Source organism: Heterocephalus glaber, unplaced genomic scaffold (genome assembly GCF_053883595.1).
Source record: "Heterocephalus glaber isolate CG9 unplaced genomic scaffold, H.glaber_assembly_v1.0 deba00001523, whole genome shotgun sequence".
NCBI classification, from domain to species: Eukaryota; Metazoa; Chordata; class Mammalia; order Rodentia; family Bathyergidae; genus Heterocephalus; species Heterocephalus glaber.
Window position 1 is genome coordinate 23,928,195 of NW_028258327.1, and position 20,760 is coordinate 23,948,954.

Sequence of the window (20,760 nt, forward strand, 5' to 3'; positions counted from 1 at the left end):
TTTTAAAAATAAATAAAACATACATGTAAAGAAACTACATGAGATGATTCAAAGTGACTATGTATACAACATTTTAGAGCTGTCAGATCATTCTACAAAAGGAAAATGGCAAAAAGAACTACTTAAAAGTGATTCCATTAAAGATATTTAAAGGGCTGGGATTTAGCTCAGTGTTTCCGCCACCTGCCTCACAAGCGCAAGGTCCCAAGTTCGATCCCTGGTACCAAAAAAAAAAAAAAAAAGAGAGAGATATTTAAAACACATTGCTACATGAAAAAAAGGCAAACTGTCAACTATACATACTATTGACATATACATTACACCCATATACTGTGTAAAGCACAGAAATACACCCCAAACTTATTTTATTTATATTAACAATATTTATAAACAAGTGGTATATTCATGAATGATTCATTTGTTCTTTCTACATCTTTGCATTTTCCTAATTTTCTACAATTACTTTGCATTAATTTCAATATGAAAATAATTTTAAAAGTGTATTTAAAAATAAAATTTTCTTATTTTCATGTTAATGCCCCTGGTGTAGTTTGGGATGTTGGAACTGATGACTCAAGGGATCTGGCTGCTGTATTTTGGGAAAAATTTTAAGTGAGTCATGGTAGCTTACTCAGACTAAAGCAGGGCAGAAGGAGAAGAGCAGGCATTTTTCTGGAGGCACACCACACCTCACCTCAGGGCCTCTCCTTATTCTGCTCACATCCTCAAGGTACACCAAACCCGTTTAAAGGGGCTTGTTGGTCCACATCTCCCATCAGCATGCCTTATCTTGTGTATTCTCTGCGGTATATCCAGACTTTACTCCACATCTGGCTAATTTGTCTTGGGCCCCACTTTACTTAAGTGGTTTGTTTATTCATTTCTCTAGATTTCATATCACCCCATCTTAGTCTGTCAGGTCACAACTTGTGTCCCTTTGGCTGACTTGGTCATGTTGTGACTGTACATTATTCCTGATATCCTTTCCTTCTGAAAATTTCTTGAGGGGCCATTCATGTAGGAAAGGACTAGAGGCTGTAGCTTCTGGTCTAGCTGACCTATTTGAAAAGTTATGTTCAGGACTCAAACAATGTCAGCCCTGGGTGGAGAAGTCTCAGCCTTGATGAGCTCTCCCAGAAAGCCAATGGAAAGTGCAGGTGTATCTGCAATACCAGAAATCTAGCCAGGGTAAACAGTGACCCCTGGACAGATTTCTCCACAGATCAGAGCTCTAGATACTAAGGTGTGTTTACAGTCTTCAATCTTGCAGCAAGAGCCAGACAAGAGAAAGCAGAGCCCTGTGCTCACTTTATAGAACTCTTAAACAAGGGAGTTTAATAGGACAGGATCTCAGAAAGACAACCAAGGCGAGCAGGTGCTCCATGTTAAGAAGTAGAGCCCTAGGAGGGCTCAAAGTCAGGAGCCCCACTTTCAGAATGAAAATGCTGCAAAAAGCAAGTTATAACTCTAATACCAGGACAAAAGCTTAGGGATTTAGTACCAAATCCCACCCAAGGAGCATGAGGCAGAGAGTATTAGTTCAGGATCTAGGATGTGTGAAAAAACTAGGCCAGGAAGAGGCTTAAAGAGTAAGAATGGAACCCATATACACCAGGGGTTTTATTACTATTATCCTTCCTGTGTATGAATATATAGTTTTTTGAGATTATTCTCAAAGAGAATCTTTTTGAGTACTTAGAAATTCATGAATTTACTAAAAAGAAGTAAGTATTTTGTATCAATGTGGAATGGCCTTTGATGGGGCTGCTTTGTCATATTTTCCTGGAAAACTGGCTTGTCATCTTGCCACACTTGCCATACTGGGCCACCAACAGCCACACCAGTATCTGGCTTATGGTTTTGGAGATATGCAGAGACCCAAAGACAGTGAAAAAACAGTATATTTGAAAGTATTTCATATTAATATTAAAATCAATGCAAGAAAACGTCATTTAAAAAGCAGGAACTTCATTGCACTCCTTGCATTTGCTTTATAGTTCAATATTGTTTTTATTTTAAATTACAAATGGGAAGAAAAGCAGTATAATTCTGGTTTTTAAAACTTTGGAGGTTTAAATCTGCATACATGAAACGGACCAAGGGCCATCATGATGATTCATGTAATCCTCCTTTTATCATGACACATACACAGCCCCAACCAAACTAACTTGAGAATTTCTTGTATCCATTTACTTTAAGGATACGGCCCTTATCAAAATGCAAGTACTTTCTAGGATTTGCTACAATTAAGACTTGCCTACCATTGCTAATGAGAAGGGAGATGATCTGAAGACACTGGAAAAGCAACAGTGAAGGAAAAGATGAGGCCAACCAGGAGATGAGGGCCTCAAGGACAAAAGTGACCATCTTCAAGATTTGTCTGTGGCCAATACTTCATCTTTAGAATAAACTTTTGCTTTTTGCATCCCTTTTACAAATAAATATGCAAACAATTGTGTTGGTTTTCCTACAACTTTTAAGAGCTGGTCTCAGCATAATTTTCTTTCATAAGGAAATAAAATAGATGAGAATAAACAAGGAGTGAAAATAGTTTCTTGTTATACACAGACATTGTTACCAGAATTTCCTGTTTAATAACTCATCCAGAAAGATACTGTGTATATATATATATTTTTAAAACTATAACCTGAGAATAGCAATAATTTAAGAAGAGAATAAGAAGTTGGAGAAATTATTGGGATTTTCATATTCAAATATTCAAAAATATTTCATATTTTTAATGAAAACTAAGATTTGTATGAGTAAAACTATTGCAGATTTTTTCCATTTTTAATTTCAAGATTAGGATAATGTAATATTGTACATAAATTAACTTTCCTTCCTGAAAGGTTTACATGTTCATATATAATTTAGAGAGATTGAAATTTTTCTATTAATTTATTATTCAAATTAAGGAATTACAGCACATCTTAGTCAAGCACAATGTTAATAGTTATCATACCAGTGAAGCACCTGCAAAGTAAAATATCATTATAAAATTCAGAAGCAAAAATCTAACTCTGAAAAGTATTGAGGGTTATTATAGAATCACTAATAGTGACTTTCAGATACAATCTCAGGTGTTTTATGAAGAAAGCTGATTCCCCAAAATACCTGTTCTTATTCTGAAATTTAGATATAGGAATTATGGAGTGCCTTTTCTACATGTTCAAGTGGTCTACATTTTACATGTAGAAAAGTAAATATTTACTAATTATTCAATAGACTTCTTTATGTCTCTTCACTCAAATGTCTTTTCTACTACCAATTTTAAACTCCAGTATACCTTCTGTGCATTTTTTTACACAAATAATATTTTCCTTCCATGTACTCTTACTTTTTTTTTTTTTTTTTTTTTTTTGGTACCGGGGATCCAACTCGGGACCTTGCGCTTGCGAGGCAGGCGCCGGAACCACTGAGCTAGATCCCCGGCCCTCCATGTACTCTTAAATTTGATAGTGGCCACAATCCTCATTCCTCTAACCAGAATATTCAGGTCTCTTAACAATTCAAATGCAATTAGAAGTATTCACAGGACTCTTACAAAGATTCACTGAGATTAAATAATAGGAAGAGCCTAGTATAAATTATTGAACATTATAAGGCTCTGTTGATTTTTGCTTTGTGACAGACCTCAACTCTTATGAATTAAAAACAACCACTATTTATTTAATTCATAGTTCCAAAGATCAGTAGTTTAGAATGAGCTCACCTGGGCCATTATGTGTATATAGGCAGCCTGGACTCATCTCTTCTGAGGCTCCCTCATGAATCTGAAGCTGCCTGCTCAGTAGTTAGGGACTGGACAACTAGCAGGCCATGATGTCTGCTTTCTCTCTTTGTGGCCTCTCATTTTCTAACAGACTACTTCACACTGCTTCATGTAGGAGGTCATAGGGTTCTAACAGCAGTAATCAGAAGCATGCCAAATCTCTCAGAGCCAAGCTCAAGACTAACATAAGGTTGCTTCTCCCATATTCTATTGGCCAAAGCAGGCCATGAGGTTAGTTCACCTTTAAACTGAATGGGAGGTGTTAACAAAGAATTACAGCATTTTTGTAACCCTCAATACACTTGTCTTCCGTTTCCTAATAGGCTAACAAAATATTTTCACTATCAAATTGATAAATTAATCAAAACTTTTATTTTCAACTTTTTATTTAAAGTAGTTCACATATCTCCACGACATTTTTTTAATTTTCTTTTTCTACATCTCTTACTTCCTGTTTTCCTGAAGTTATATTTAGGAACTGTAGAAATGATCCCTGAAAGTATAGCCTTTCCTGAAGTTATATCTACACAACTCTTACTGATTATAAAGTCCTTTCACCAAATTGATCATATCATGTAATTCTTATATCACAGGTAGACAAAAAAAAATTCTAATTCTTGTTTTATAATAAGAAAAGAATGTCCCAGAAAATTTGAGTATGGAAATTCATTCCAACAGGCTCTAGGAACCAATTATTAAATCCCCAGGAGTATTCTGAGCCAGTTGTTAAAGACAGCAATTATTAAAAATTAAATTAAATTTTATATATTTACATGTAAATAAATTATATTAAAAACAAAAGTGATAGTCAAAATTCATCACTGTCTTGTCTTTATTTACATGGATTTACATGGATTCTCCTACACAGAAGAGAAATCATACAATGGTACAGTACTTCCTAAACAAGTTTTTCCCACTCCACATTCAGCAATATCATGTGGTCATCATGAGATTGGCTGTGGTAGAATTATTTACACTAGGAAAACCAAGATTTGATTTATTGTTTTGTTGATTGTCAACACTTTTTAATGAAGATAAAACATTCTGATTATGTATATAGTTGTTATATTGTGAACAGCACAATTGAAGAAATGTTCTTCCAAGTATTAAAATTCTGTTATTTTATTCAGCAGTTACCTCATGATAAACAATAGAAGTTTCAACATACAATTTCAATGCTTCACTTTTGTTTCACTCATTAACAGAGATGAAAATATCAATCAACACTCATGTTGGAACTATACTCAGAAAAGCAAAGTATTAAACATTTACCTGCCCAAGTTCACATAGTTAATAAGTGTTACAGTGGAGATGCAAATTTAGACCTTGAGACCCAACCTTAGCAATTTTTTTTTCCTCAAACCCCTTTGTCCCTCCTCTAAAAAAATATGCAGGACAGAGGTACAGGACTATGTTTTTCTGCATTGCTAGATATGTGTAGACAAGTGTCTAGCTACTTTATTTCTTGTCTTTACATCTCATCTATAAGAGATTTACTTTATTTTAAAAATCTTAGTTATTTTCTATGGCCATACCAACCTGAACCCGCCCGATCTCATCAGATCTCAGAAAAATGTTAGTTATCAGTATAGCCTGAGTGAATTAACATGGAAGGATTTTATGTCTTTGATTTTAAAAGCAAACCAATATCCAAGCCAACTTTTCACATTACCTAACAACTAGGAGGCCAAATCAATAGTTTGTAAATCTGTAGGCCTTAGAGTGGGCCAGATGTGCATCCCGCCACACATCAGCTATGCAACCTTATGCTGTCCAAGCCTTTCTTTTCCCACTTTTAAAATAAGAATAATAACAATGATGATTTCTTTCTGGTGAAAACTCTCTAGCTTTTAAAATGTACATTATTGTCACCTTACTGATTCTAACATTATGCAATGTACACATGCATCGAAACATGACGTGGTACCCTATTAATATGCACAATTTTTATGTTTATGTATCAGCTAAAAATAAATTTTAAAAACTAAAAATGATTATTGTATAAGTTCTTATTCACTTTAAATGAAATAATGAATATAGTGTACTTTGCATAATGCTTGGCATATGCTGAACATTCTAAAACATGTTATGACTCATTAGCATGCCTCTTCTGCTGAGTTAAAGAGTATAATGAGAGGAAATAGTTAAGGATGGCAGACGATGTTGGTTGGTTTTTCCAGTTCCACGCATACCCATTCTCTCTAGTCACCTTCCAGTGACTTGTTGTAGGGATAGCAATAGAATACAGTTAGGGCCAATGAAGTAAAGGAAAGAGCTGTTTGTTTGTTTGTTTGTTTGTTTTCAAGGGACAAATCTGACTTTTACCACTCTCCCTTCTCTCTTCCTGATCAAAGATGGAGCAGCTGTGGGACAGTAATCATGAAGATAAAAACTAACATGCTAAAGATACTGGTACATGAAAGACAAAAAAAGCTTGGATCTGACAGAATTGAGCTGTAAGATGCCCTGTAGTGCTAACCTCTGGGCTTCTTTATATGTGAGATTAAACTCTAGCACACTTAAGCTACTGTAAGAGTGTTTTCTATTATTTTCACTGAAAATTTATATATGTATGTGTTTGTGAATATATATATATACACACATACATACATATATGTGGTGTAGTGTTAAAGTTTTAACTCAGAAACTTGTGCATACTATGCAAGCACTTTATCAATGAGCTATATCCCCAGTCCTGAAATTTTTTGGAGGGGGGGTACCAGGGATCGAACTCAGGACCTTGTGCTTACAAGGCAGGTACGGTGCCACTGAGCTGAATCCCCAGCTGCCCTGAAAATATTTTTAACTTATAAAGTCCATCGAAAAATTAGAGGTGGTGAAGTCAGGGAGGAAGAGTGTGGAGTGGAGACAGGGCAGAGAGTAAGACAAACAGGTAGAAACAAAGATACTGAATTCATGGAAAATGTTAATTCAGCTTCACAGAAATAAATACCTTCTAATCAATATATATATTGTTCTACTTGTTCATAAACTATTAATTACATAATCAGGAAGTTAATAAAATGACAGGAAATGCCAAAAAATTTGTAATTCAAGAAATTTCCTCTTGATTAAAAAGTGTACTTATTTCTAACCCTGAAAATATTCAAGAATGAGAAAAATACATGACACTAGACAGGAAATTTAATCTGAAGAAAGATTACCTAAGGACAAAATGAACCATATAACTGTCAGAAAGAAAATAATTTTTATAAATACAAAATATGATGACCACACCTCTCATAGTGGCACTAAGAATTTCTGCTATGAATTACTTAATTTCCAATGAAGTTCTAATGAAGAATTACCTGTATACAGGAAATATGGGCTATAACGGTACAGTCTTGCCAAGGTTAGCTCATTTGGGGCAAGTTATCATTTTTAAAATGATCTAAAATGTACCAATAAATGTTTTGTTTAAAAATGATGCTGAAAATGATAAGTAATATTCACTATAATTAATTAAGGAAAACTGTTATGGCTTGTGTTTAGATGTCGCCTCAAAGCCTCATGCCATCATAGGGGGACTTTTTCAGAGGTGGCTGGATCTAGGATTAAGGGTGTGAGTGCTATCTGCTCTAAGGGTGGGTAGCCTGGGTACAATATAAGGGATAGAAAGAGCCCTGCTACTAGTTACTTGTAGTTTATTGCTTGGTTTTGCTGTCTTCTGCCTGCGGTGAACTGTTTCTCCTCTAAGATGCCTGTCTACCATACCACCCTGCCTTGGAGCCAGCTCACTATGAACTGAACCCTCTACAAACTGTGAGCTAAATAAACCTTTCCTCCTTTAACTTCAGGTGTCAGATATTTTTTTCTCAGCAATGAGAAAAGTAACTGAGACACCAAGATTAGCTAATTTGGGGCAAGTTATCATTTTAAGAAATGATGCTGAAAATGATAAGTAATAGTCACTGTAATTAAGGAAAACATACTTTTCTATTTTCTAACATCCTTGATTACTTAAGTTACAGGAAAAAATAGCAGTATAGTAGGGCTTTCTCTGCAACTGTCATTTTCTGCCCACAGCAATATTTAGAAAAGGAAAATATTTTTCCCTTGTGAATGTTTATTGCTTGGTGACCAAGAAAAAATCAGGGCTTCCTGAGCCAGCATTGTCTTGGTCCATTCAGGTTGCTATAACAACATTCTGTAGATGAGTAGCTTATAAACAACAGAAATTTATTTTTCATAGTTCTGGAGGCTCGAAGTCCAACATTGAGGCAGCAGCAGATTCAATGTCTGCTGACTCCCTGCTTCCTGGTTCATAGATGACATCTTTTCTTTTTTCTTTCCACTGTGTCCTTTCTTGGTGGAAAGTACGAAGGCGTGCCTCAGGCCTCTCTTAGGGGATGCTAACCCTGTTATAAGTGCTCTGTGTACATAATCACCTCCCCAAGACCTCATCTCCTAATACCATTGCCTTGAAGGTCAGAATTTCAACACATGAAGGCAGGAAGGCCACAAACACTCAGACCATAGCAGCCATCTTAAAAAAAAACACACTCACAGTATAGTAAGATTAAATTCTTTCTCTTTTCAAAATATGACTTTTCTGTACATAAAGAAATGAAAACACCTGGAAAGTGGTCTGAGCAGGAATTAATGCGAACACATTCTCCAGTGTCTGACACTTTCAAGGGCATATGGTCTTGGTCAGCCTATATGCAGCAGCAAGTCAGGAGCTCACAAAAGCCCTGACCCACAAGGAGACACACTGGCCTGGCACATGATCCTTCGGTTTGTCAAACCAAATTTTTCTCACCCCCAATGACTTTGGCCTGCCTCAAATACCCTCAGTCAGATTTCTGTCTTGGTGACTAAGGCTTCTGCCCTCCTGGCCCCTTTTATTACACTGTATGTGATAGGTATTCTATTTTCCATTCTTACCTTTTTCCAAGTGATTTTCTGATTCCATCTATGATTTGATTTCTTTTTTCAGGCTTGTTAAACTCCTCAGACACCTCAGCCTACCTTGGTCTCCTTTTTCCTTCCCCTGTCAATATTCTAGCTAGCAGTGGCTTGATAACAGGCTTCCTATGCGCTCACAGTCATCTATTTAATAACCTGTCCTAGCATTTTTCTAGCCACTGACTTCAAATTCATTGATCTGCATTTCCAAGATCTACCCTTTAAAGGCCAACTATTACAGAATTGTGACAAATTTGTCCTACTTTTGGAGCCTCAACTTTTCTTCATGGACCTGAAGTGATATAGGCCAGGTAGTCATATCTCTAAGAATCTTGGATACAATTCATGTGTTCCTGGAGTCTTAAAGACATTTTAAAAAACAAGTGATTTTCAATGACTACCTCATTTAAGCTGCTCTTCTGTGCTTTCTTAAGAGTATTCGATTATTTTTTTTGGTACCAGGAATTGAACTCAGGACCTTGCACTTGCCAGGCAGATACAACACCACTGAGCTACATCCCTGGCCCTAGAGTATTTAATTTTTGAGTTCCAGTTTAGGTAACTTTTTTCTTGATAGAGAAATAAAAGTGACTGTTGAGGTGTTCTTTTCTCTACCATCTGTTAATATTATACCATCTGCCCCTGGCATTGGCCATATCTCTTTTTTGTTGTTGTTATTCTTGCTCTGAACTTAGCTTAAGAAAAATTATCACTCATAACTTTAAAAAATACTGTTAGCATTTATACAAGATATAGCACATCCTACACTTAAATTTCTCAGCTATTATTCTTCTAAGTTTATGTCCCTCCCACATATCAATCCTTGAAATTTTAGATTCCCTCTTGTCTATTGTGTGTTTCTTGGGTAAAAATTTGTTCATCAAAATCCACAGAGGAAATAGCAAGAGGACAGAAGAGGGTCTGATCTTCTAATACCTATGTCATGTGTCTGGTGTCAGAGTTCCCCTCTTGGACATCATAGACAATATTAACACTTTCTCCATTTAACCAAGAGTTCTTTGTTGTAGGTTAACAATAAATGTCTATTAGACATAGCTCTTGTTACTTTCTTAATCTTTTGAGATATCACATTGTTAACAATAATATGAATTGGCTGACATTTTTATTATTAGAATGAGTCATCTAAGTAGATGACTAGAATCTTGGATTCTATCATCATCTCTTTTTCTGTTTCTCTGTATAAGGGGGGTGGGAAGGAGAGAGGAGGAAAAGGTAGGTAGGGAGAAATGAGTCTTCTTCCTCCAATAAGACATAGTATGATATACTTAACAATATTGCTTCTGTTTTCTTTTATTTTCCCCAAATTTTCAGTCCTTAGATTTGCACACATTTCTAACTAACCTTTATATTCTTTTTTTTTTGACACTGAGTCTCCCTATGTATCTCAGACTGGCTTTAAACTCTATCCCAAAATCAAATTTGATATTCTCCTGCCTCAGCCTCCCAAATGCTGGGATTGTAGGCATGCATCATTATATCTGGCTATATTCTGTCTTGTTCATCTAACTAGACACACACTCCCAGTGTTTTGTTTTTAGCCTCAGGTGCCACTCTCCCACACTGAGTGATAATTATAACATCATCTTTACCTTTCAGTACTAATATTTAAAATTCCATTTTTTTAAAGAAATACTTTTTATTCATTTATGTATTTATTTATTTAGTTGATACTGGGGATCAAACGCAGGACCTTGCTCTTGTGAGACAGGTGGCAGAACCACTGAGCTAAATCCCCACCCCTAAAATTCCTTTTCTTCATTCTCTATGGTCACATAAACATCCAAGGGTACAATTCATTCCTCCTCTCTTCCCACCCTTTTCTTTCTCTTTTACCTTTCCTTATCAAATGTTTATTGAGTGCTTACTACATGCCAACTGCTCAGTGTACAAGCAAGAAAAAGGATTTATAGTCTTAGGCACTTACAGATTTTAATCTCAAATGGCATTTTGATAGTATTTAATGTGCTTATCTATGCAACTAAATCAATAAGTATCATTGGTTGAGTTCCTGGCATAGGCACAGAACCAAGACAGGAAGTAAAATTATCAGAGTGAACTGGTATAAAAAAGTATCGGTTTACAAACAGAAAATGGGCTTTGAGGTCAGGTAGGCCTGAATTTAAAATCTTGTACCAGTACCTTGCCATTAGATTTGAGTGAGTTACCGCCAGTCTCCTCTGTAAAAGACTGTGTTTTTTTTTTTTTCGGTACCGAGGATTGAACTCAGGTCCTTCCACTTGTGCAGCAGGCGGCGAAACCACTGAGCTAAATCCCCTGCCAAAAGATTGATTTTTCACCTTGCAGGATGGTTATGAGAACTGTAGGTGTGGGTGAGTGTACACTATGAATTGTATACACATATACTGTAATAGTCTTATCTGGAAAAAGATTTTGGATATAGTATTCACAAGATGAACCAAAATATAGTTACATATCTTACCTAAAAAGAAACATTTTCATTTCCCAAAATTACAAACCTATATTTTGTCTATGGCCATACCACCCTGAACGCGCCTGATCTCATCTGATCTCGGAAGCTAAGCAGGGTTGGGCCTTGTTTGTACTTGGATGGGAGACAAAGATATACCACTTTCATTTTCAATGAATTGATATATAAATTTATCAATCTAATATCCCACGGGATGAGCTATAGGCTTTAAAGATTAACTATTATAAATTGAATATTTTTACATTCTTTTTATCTACGAAGATTTTACATAAAATGTTTGAGTTTATTTTTGGAATTATTTAATGGCTATTGTCCTCTACTTCATGGACAAAAATCATACTTAGGAGAAAGTGATATAGTAATCCCAATATTGATTTAAAGCTTTTAAAGCTCTCTCAGCATCTTATTAAAATCCCACCACATAAATCAGCCTGGGGAGAAAAACCTTTCTGATATTACTGTGGTTTTTAAAAAAATTTGCATAAAACAGGATGTTATGTTAGCCTTTCTCCCTTCCAAATGTGTGCTTTCTAATTGGGTCACTGTTCAGAAAACAAAGCTGTTTCTTTTCTCTAGTCAGCTTTGCCTGTCACCAAGCTCAGTTTTGTCTGTAATGAACATACCTCCACTCTACAAACCTGTAGGGTTACAAAATAAGTGGTGACCATGCCCGTTATCATGGGCACTTTTTACTCATTACCCTTTGTTCCTCCTTTGACCTGGTCTAAAGGTGTGGTCCCTGCTCCCATCAATTGTGCTAACTGCCTGTATTTAAATCACAGATAAGCTACCAAATAGGCATGCAACCTTAAACAAGTAGTTTTTTAGCACCTCTAGACATCAGTTTCCTCATCTGTATAATGACAATATTAATTGTACACATCTTGGAAGATTATTGAGAGGATCAAATGAACTAATAGCTGTAAAGTATTTATAGGAGTGACTAGCACAGTAGGTATTTAATAAATACTGGGCATTATTAGTATCAAACCTACTCCCCCCCCAAAAGAGGGTCAGCCCTTGGCATGTGTGCTACTATATCCCATACCAAGAATACAATAGTCTATAGAATTTAGAGGCTCAGAAAACTGTCTAAAAGAATTCTTTTCAACAAAGTGCCACAATGAGCCACCACTATTTCATTTAGATGAATCCTATGTCTCAAGGAATGGAAATGCTACCAGTAATGCCAACTCAAGAGAAAATGTAAAAATACATTAAGAAAACAGCACATATTGGCATTTGCAGTGGTTTTCATGTGGGAGGTGAGTTGCCTGACAGAAACAGGGAAGGCAGGCTCAATTTGGCAGACTCTGATATGAGTAACTCCTATTTTGGTGGGAGTTTCCCCTGCATGGATTTAAATGTTGATAATGATCTTGTAAAATACTCCCCTGAATAAGACTGCAGCTGATATTCCACAGAGATTTGTCTATGAGACAATGTCTTGCTCTTTACATCTTGCATCTCACTTTCTTACACAGAGCTTATTTTAAGTCAGATGTGGAAAAAAGAAAAAAAAAAAAGCAAGCACTGGGCTTTGTGCTTAGAGTCTTAAACAAGTCAAGACAGGCCTCATAAGAAGTAAGCTCTAACCATAACATTTCAGATTCACAAATTGGTTAAATATATTCATTGTCTAAAGTTACTTTTCTCGGTTACTTTGTATCAATAACAAGGCTGTGTCTAAGTACAGTAGAGAAGTGTGCAATGTGGTTCTTATCTAGAAGGAGAACACAGTTTTACAGGTAAGAAAAATCCATAGACAAATCATTATAATATAATACAATAAGTTTGGTGTTAGACTTATTTTTGAAGTGACACAAGCACAAAGGAGAAAGGAATAGTTAAATGTTCTTCCCAAATCATAGTTGAATCTAGAAATAATTGCTCCTGTCTGCCACCCCACTGTGCTTGCCTTGACAGCACCTAATAATAATTCAATATCTTGAGCCTGCCTTTTTCCTATCTTGTTCTACAAGCACAAATACCACCCACATTAACTGTCTCACTTTTCATAAAACAACCATATCCTGCGTTTCTATTTGCTTTGCTCAGTAGTGAGAGTCTGCACACAGCCGTGATGTAACTACTATGGTAAGGAGTTAGCACCTTATTATCAATGGTAAGAGCAAGTTGTAGGATAAACAAGAGTCTGGAAAGAGAAAATATAAATGTTAAAAATGGGAGTCACGCGGAAGACACCGAATCACCCCGCTGCAGACAGGGAGCCACCTGATTCCACACTACAAAGACTCAGAGGACACCAGACCACCAGACCAAGGTACTGAGTCCCACTGTTCCCAGCCTAGAGGTAGGGGCTTCTGAGGCGTCATCCCACTGCTCCTGGTCCAGAGGAAGGGGCTTCCCGGTCACCATCCCTCCTGCTGCTCCCAGCCCAGAGGAAAGGGCTTTTGGGCCACCTTCTGTCCCGCTGCTCCTGGCCCACAGGAAGGGGCTTTCAGGCCACCATCCATCCCACTGCTCCCGGGCCAGAGGGAGGGGCTTCTGAGCCACCATCCCACTGCTCCTGGTCCAGAGGAAGGGGCTTCCCAGCCACCATTCCTCTGGCTGCTCCCAGCCCACAGGAAAGGGCTTTTGGGTCACCATCCCTACCGCTGCTCCCAGCCCCTGTCCCACCTCAACCAGCTCAGAGGAGGTAATCCCTGCAGGCCCTAACAGCCCCCTGCCCCAGTCGAAATGAGAAAGCACGTAAATAAATCTCAAAACCAGACTTCCAGATCACCTACAGCAACCCCAAAGGGAAATGAGATGGAACACTCTGATACTCAACCACCTGGACCCACTGAACTGGCAACAAAAGGGGATCTGGAAAAAATGAAATCAGAAATAATTTCTCAGATAACAGGGGAAATTGTGCCCCTAGTGCAAGACATGATTAATAAATCTAGAGAGGAGCTCAAGAACATGATGGAATCCCAACATAAGAAACAAATGGAATCCATAAAACAGATGCAAATAGATTTCCAGGACATGAAAAACTCCATTGAAAGTCTACACAGCAGAATGAGCCAATGTGAGGACAGAATTTCAGATATAGAAGATAAGATTGCAATTAATGACCAGGAAAAGAAAAATTGCTTCAAAATTATAAGGGAACATGAGAAATCAATCCAGCAGCTGCTGGATGATGCAAAAAAGAATAACATAAGACTGATTGGGCTCAATGAAGAAACAGGAGAGAGTGCAGATGACATAAAAAAATCTCTTCACAGAAATAATGGCAGAAAACTTCCCAGGCAGGGGAAAAGAGCTTGACAAACAGATAAGTGAGGCATATAGGACTCCAAATAGCCTTGATCAAAAAAAATCTACACATAGGCATATAATTGTTAAGATTCCAGAAACTCAACAGAAGAACAAAGTTCTCCAAGCAGTCAGAGAAAAGAAACAAATCACATACAAAAGAAAGCCCATCAGAATCACAGCAGACTTCTCAACACAAACCATCAAGGCAAGAAGAGCTTGGAGTGACATATTCCAAGCCCTAAAAGAAAACAGCCTCCACCCAGATGGATGTACCCTGCAAAACTATCTTTCAAAATGGATGGAGAAATAAGATACTTTCATGACAAAGAGCACCTTAGGAACTTCGTGAATACCAAACCAGCACTCCAAAGAATTTTGCACAATATCCTAGAAACAGACATTGAGGATCACAACCCCAGGAAGCAAAGCAGAATGAACCCATCTGGCATGACAAGAAATTAAATGTGGAGGGGGAGAACCCAACAAAAACAAAAAGTCATGGCAATGACAAGTCAATATGTTTCAGTTATAACCATCAATGTTAATGGTTTCAATTCACCAATCAAAAGAAATAGACTGGCAGAATGGGTCAAGAAGCAAAATCCAACAATATGCTGCATACAAGAAACACACTTAATTCAAAAAGAAACTCATAGACTGAAAGTTAAAGGGTGGAAAACAATACTGCCTGCAACAAGAACCCAAAGAAAAGCAGGAGTAGCTATCCTCTTTGCAGATCAAGTAGATTTCAAACCAACACTGATTAAGAAGGATGAAGAAGGACACTACATCCTTGTAAAGGGAAGAATCCAAAAGGAAGAGATGACAATCATAAATATCTATGCACCAAACACTAGTGCACCCAACTATATAAAACAAATACTAATGGACATGAAAAGTCATATATGCACTAATACAATTGTAGTGGGGGACCTCAACATCCCACTATCACAAATAGATAGATCAACTAGACTAAAAATAAGTAATGAAATACTAGAACTCAATCGAACTCTTGAATAAATGAACTTAACAGATGTTTACAGAGTCTTCCACCCCACAAAATCAGAATACACATTCTTCTCAGCTGCACATGGGTTATTCTCCAAAATAGACCACATACTCACACATAGAACATGTTTAAGTAAGTGCAAAGGAATTGAAGTTATCCCTTGTATATTATCAGACCATAGTGCGATGAAATTGGAGATCCATAGAAAAAGAAACTCAAAAATTTTCATAAACACTTGAAAACTGAACAACACACTTCTGAATAACCAATGGGTCACAGAGGAAATTAAAGAAGAAATCAGACAGTTCCTTCAATTAAATGACAATGACAATACAACATATCGGAATCTATGGGACACAATGAAAGCAGTCTTACGAGGGAAATTCATAGCAGTGAATACACATATTAGGAAAACAGAACGAGCTCAATTAAACAACCTGATGCTGAACCTCAAGCTTTTAGAAAAAGAAGAGCAGGACAACCCCAAAGCTCATACAAGGGAGGAAATAATAAAGATCAGAGGAGAAATCAATGCAATGGAGACTAAGAGAATGATACAAAAAGTCAATGAAGCCAAGAGTTGAGGACCAGTGGAACAGATTAGAAAATGCAGAAACAATGCCAGACACACTCAGCCATCTCATCTTTGACAAAGGAGCCAAACACCCTCACTGGAGGAAAGATAGCCTCTTTAATAAATGGTCCTGGAAAAATTGGGCTTCAACTTGCCAAAGATTAAAACTAGACCTATATCTCTCACCATGCACTAAACTAAAATTGAAATGGATTAAAGATCTAAATATTAAAATAAAAACTCTGAACCAGTTGGAACAGAGGTTGGGTAGAACCCTTGAAGACATTGTTGTAGGAAAAGATTTTATGAACAAAACCTCAGTTGCCCGTGAACTAGCACAATCAACAAGTGGGATCTCTTCTTATTAAAAAGCTTCTGCACAGCAAGAGAAACCACCAACAGTGTGAAGAGACAATCCACAATGTGGGAAAAAATCTTCACCTGCTCTTCCTCAGATAAAGGTCTACTATCTAGAATCTATAAAGAACTTAAAAAGGTCAGACCTCCCAAATTTAAAGACCCAATCTGAAAATGGACATCTGAAATGAACAGACATTTCTCAGACAAAGAAGTAGAAATAGCAAATAAATACATGAAAAAATGTTCAACATCACTGGTCATTCCAGAGATCCAAATGCAAACAACGCTGAGATTCCACCTCACACCAGAAAGAATGGCTTCTACCATGAAATCAACCAATAACAAATGCTGGCAGGGCTGTGGGGAAAGAGGAACCCTGCTCCACTGCTGGTGGGAGTGTAGACTGGTGCAACCACTGTGGAAATCAGTATGGAGATACCTCAAAGAACTAGGACTGGAAGTCCCATTTGACCCTGCTATTCCACTGCTGGGGATCTTCCCCAAAGAATTAAAAGAATCATACCACAGTGATATATGTGCACCCATGTTCATAGCAGCACAATTCATGATAGCTAAAACTTGGAAACAACCCAAATGCCCATCAACTGGAGACTGGATCAAGAAAATGTGGTTTTTTAATAAAATGGAGTACTACTCAGCCATAAAAAATGAGAAATTAGAGACATTTATAGCTAAGTGGATGCACATTGAGGCGATACTCTTAAGTGAAATAAATAGGACACACATGTGTAAATACTGAATAGTTTCTCTGGTGTGAGAAACTGAAAGTATAAATAAGGACTAAATGTATAATAGGTAATGTGAAATAGGACAAAAAGGGGCAAAGGGGAAGGAAGTGGGAGGGCTAGGGGAAAGGATAGAAGGGAATGGGATTAATATGAGAAAATGGAAAAATAGGAACAAAATCTTTGTAAATAGGGAGGACTGGAGGGGTTGAAGGGAGGGCTGGGCAACGGTGAAAAATAAGAACCAAGAGAAACTATGTAAAGGTGCAAATTTCCAATGATGAATGTCATTATATTGTATATCTAAAATGTACCAATGATTAGAATGAATAATCGATAATGCAAAATGGGAAAAAAACGTCCAAAGGGGTAGGAGTAGTGGGAGGGGCAGGGGAAAGGAAAGAAGGGAAAGGAAAACATGATGAGAAATGGAAAAAATGGAAATAAAGTCTTTGTAAATAGGGAAGGGTGGAGGGCGTGAAGGGAGGGCTAGGAATGGGGAAAAAATAAGAACCAAGATGCATCATGTAAAAGTACAATTCGCAATGAGAAATGTAATTGTGTTGTATACCTACAATGTACCAATAAAAGAATTTAATACAAAATAAATAAATAAATAAATAAATAAATAAATAAATAAATGTATGTTAAAAATGGTCAATCAAAGCTGGGCATGGTGGTGCACACCTTTAATTCCAGCATTCTGGGAGGCTGAGATAGGACAATCACAAGTTTGTGCTCAATTTGGACAACTTATGACTTGGTGAGGCTTTGCCTCAAAAATAAAAACTAAATAAAGGACTAAAGATATAGCTTAGTGTGAAGGCCCTAGGTGCAATCCCCAGTATCATTAAAAATTGAAAAAGAATGAAAGTATGGCCAATCAATATACAAGGAACGTATGCCATCTAATGGATTCTCAATGTTATTTGTATCTCAAATGAAAATACTTTACTCCTAAATATAAAGCAGAGAAGCAACAGAAGTAAACAAATGCTGAGAGAACAGCTTGATAGTTCAGCAATATAAGGATGGTGACAAGGAAAGGGATGTTTTAAAGTTTCATCATAACTAACAAGAGATTTTTACATTTAACACCAAATTTTTGATATGATAGTACACTTTCAAAAGTGTCAATGTTAATTTAAATCCAAACAAAGAATAATTACAGGAAAATCAATACATTGCTTGTTAATGCTACACCATGATGGATATCAGTTCTAAAATCTACAAAGGAGTTGTCAAAGGAAAAGTAAGATTAGAATATATTTTGGGGACTGGACAAGAGAAAGTAATGTCATGTAGGGAGATTCAAAATATTTTAATGAAATACGAGGCAAGGAGACTTCAGCCTTGTTTTATGGATTGAAATCTAAATAAAAATATCATAAAAACAGGCCTTGGATCCTCTGTTGGGATGTAGATGGGGAGCAAATCAATGAATTGAGGGAAGAGAATGAAACAATGCAATACATTCTTTCTTTAGCTTGAAGGAGCATTTATCTTAGGGAAGGGACACATTAGCCAGTTTAAATAAGAGTGATAATTTATTACTTGCTTATTTCTGGTGAAAATGCATTCCATCTGTGAAAACTGACTTACACATTAATAAAAAATTTGTTTCTCTTCTCTAGGACCACAGACAACTATAATTTTCTTTTATTCTTTTTTTAACACTAATAATTTTTTTTTGTTAAATTCTTTTATTGGTACATTGTAGGTATACAACACAATTACATTTCTCATTGGGAATTGTACCTTTACATAATGCATCTTGGTTCTTATTTTTTCCCCATACCTAGCCCTCCCTTCACCCCCTCCACCCTTCCCTATTTACAAAGACTTTATTTCCATTTTTTCCATTTCTCATCATCTTTCTTTTCCCTTCTTTCCTTTCCCCTGCCCCTGCCCCTCCCACTACTCCTACCCCTTTGGACCTTTTCTTCCTATTTTACATTATCGATTATTCATTCTAATCATTGGTACATTTTAGGTATACAATATAATGACATTCATCATTGGAAATTTGCACCTTTACATAATCTCTCTTGGTTCTTATTTTTCACCCTTGCGCAGCCCTCCCGTCAACCCCTCCATTCCTCCCTATTTACAAAGATTTTGTTCCTATTTTTCCATTTTCTCATATTAATCCCATTCCCTTCTATCCTTTCCCCTAGCCCTCCCACTTCCTTCCCCTTTGCCCCTTTTTGTCCTATTTCACATTACCTATTATACATTTAGTCCTTATTTACACTTTCAGTTTCTCACACCAGAGAAGCTATTCAGTATTTACACATGTGTGTCCTATTTATTTCACTTAAGAGTATCGCCTCAATGTGCATCCACTTAGCTATAAATGTCTCTAATTTCTCATTTTTTATGGCTGAGTAGTACTCCATTTTATTAAAAAACCCCACATTTTCTTGATCCAGTCTCCAGTTGATGGGCATTTGGGCTGTTTCCAAGTTTTAGCTATCACAAACTGTGCTGCTATGAACATGGGTGCACATATATCATTGTGGTATGATTCTTTTAATTCTTTGGGGAAGATCCCCAGCAGTAACACTAATAATTTTGACATGGTATGGACTATACATAAAATTGAATGTAATGCTCCAAGTACAATACTACTCAAACAAATATTTACTGCATGTTGATGTTTGGGAGGAATCAACAAACAGCAAACTATTAAGTATTCGGTATATTTCCTCCTTTCTGTTTGTCAGGAATTGAATACTCCATTGGAATATACTCCAAGTGTAAAGTTGGTGTGTTTTGTCCTATTCATCCCTCCCTCACTAAAACCTGTGGCAACCAGTGATTTTTTAATTGTCCTCCTAATTTTTCCTTTTCCATGTCATATAGTTGGAATTTTATGTAGTATTTTCAGGTTGGCTTCTTATACTTAGTAATATGCATTTTATGTTCCTCCATGCCTTTTCATAGCTTCATAGCACATTTCTTTTTAGTGCTGAATAATAGTTTATTATTATAAATTTGGATATTACAAGAAGTGATCCATTCACTCTTTAAGGACATCTTAGTTGCATCCAAATTTTAGCAATTATGAATAAAACTGCCATAAATATCAATGCAATTTTAAAGTTTTCAGTTCATTTGGTTAAATAACAATGAGCATGATTGCTATTTCACATAGTAAGAGTATATTTACTTTTGTAAGAAATTGCTGTCTCCTCAGTCACACTCCAAACTACGCTGACCAATTTAGCTTGGCATTTCTTACTCAAATTGAGAGATTCAGTTGACTATCACAAGACCTAGATAGATTCTCTATTCTTCTTTGTGTGAGTTGTGGCAGATAATGTCATTCAAAGAATTGGCCTATTTCATTTAAGTTGTCACATTTATGGTCAGAGTTGTTTGTAATATTACTGATCTATTATTTTAATATCCATGGAATCTATGGTGATTTCTCCTCTTGCTAGCTAGGTTTTATATGGCTAAGTTGAGCATTTCTTACATCTGAGAAAAAATTAAATTGTTTCTTTTGATTTTCACATGGCTAATAGCTGATTAACATTTAGAAACTAGATGTTATTGACTGAAAAAAGTAGGTTCTCCACTTATACTTACAAAGGGAGAGTATATATAATGTGATTTTTTTGTAAGATATAGACATAGACTTCTTAA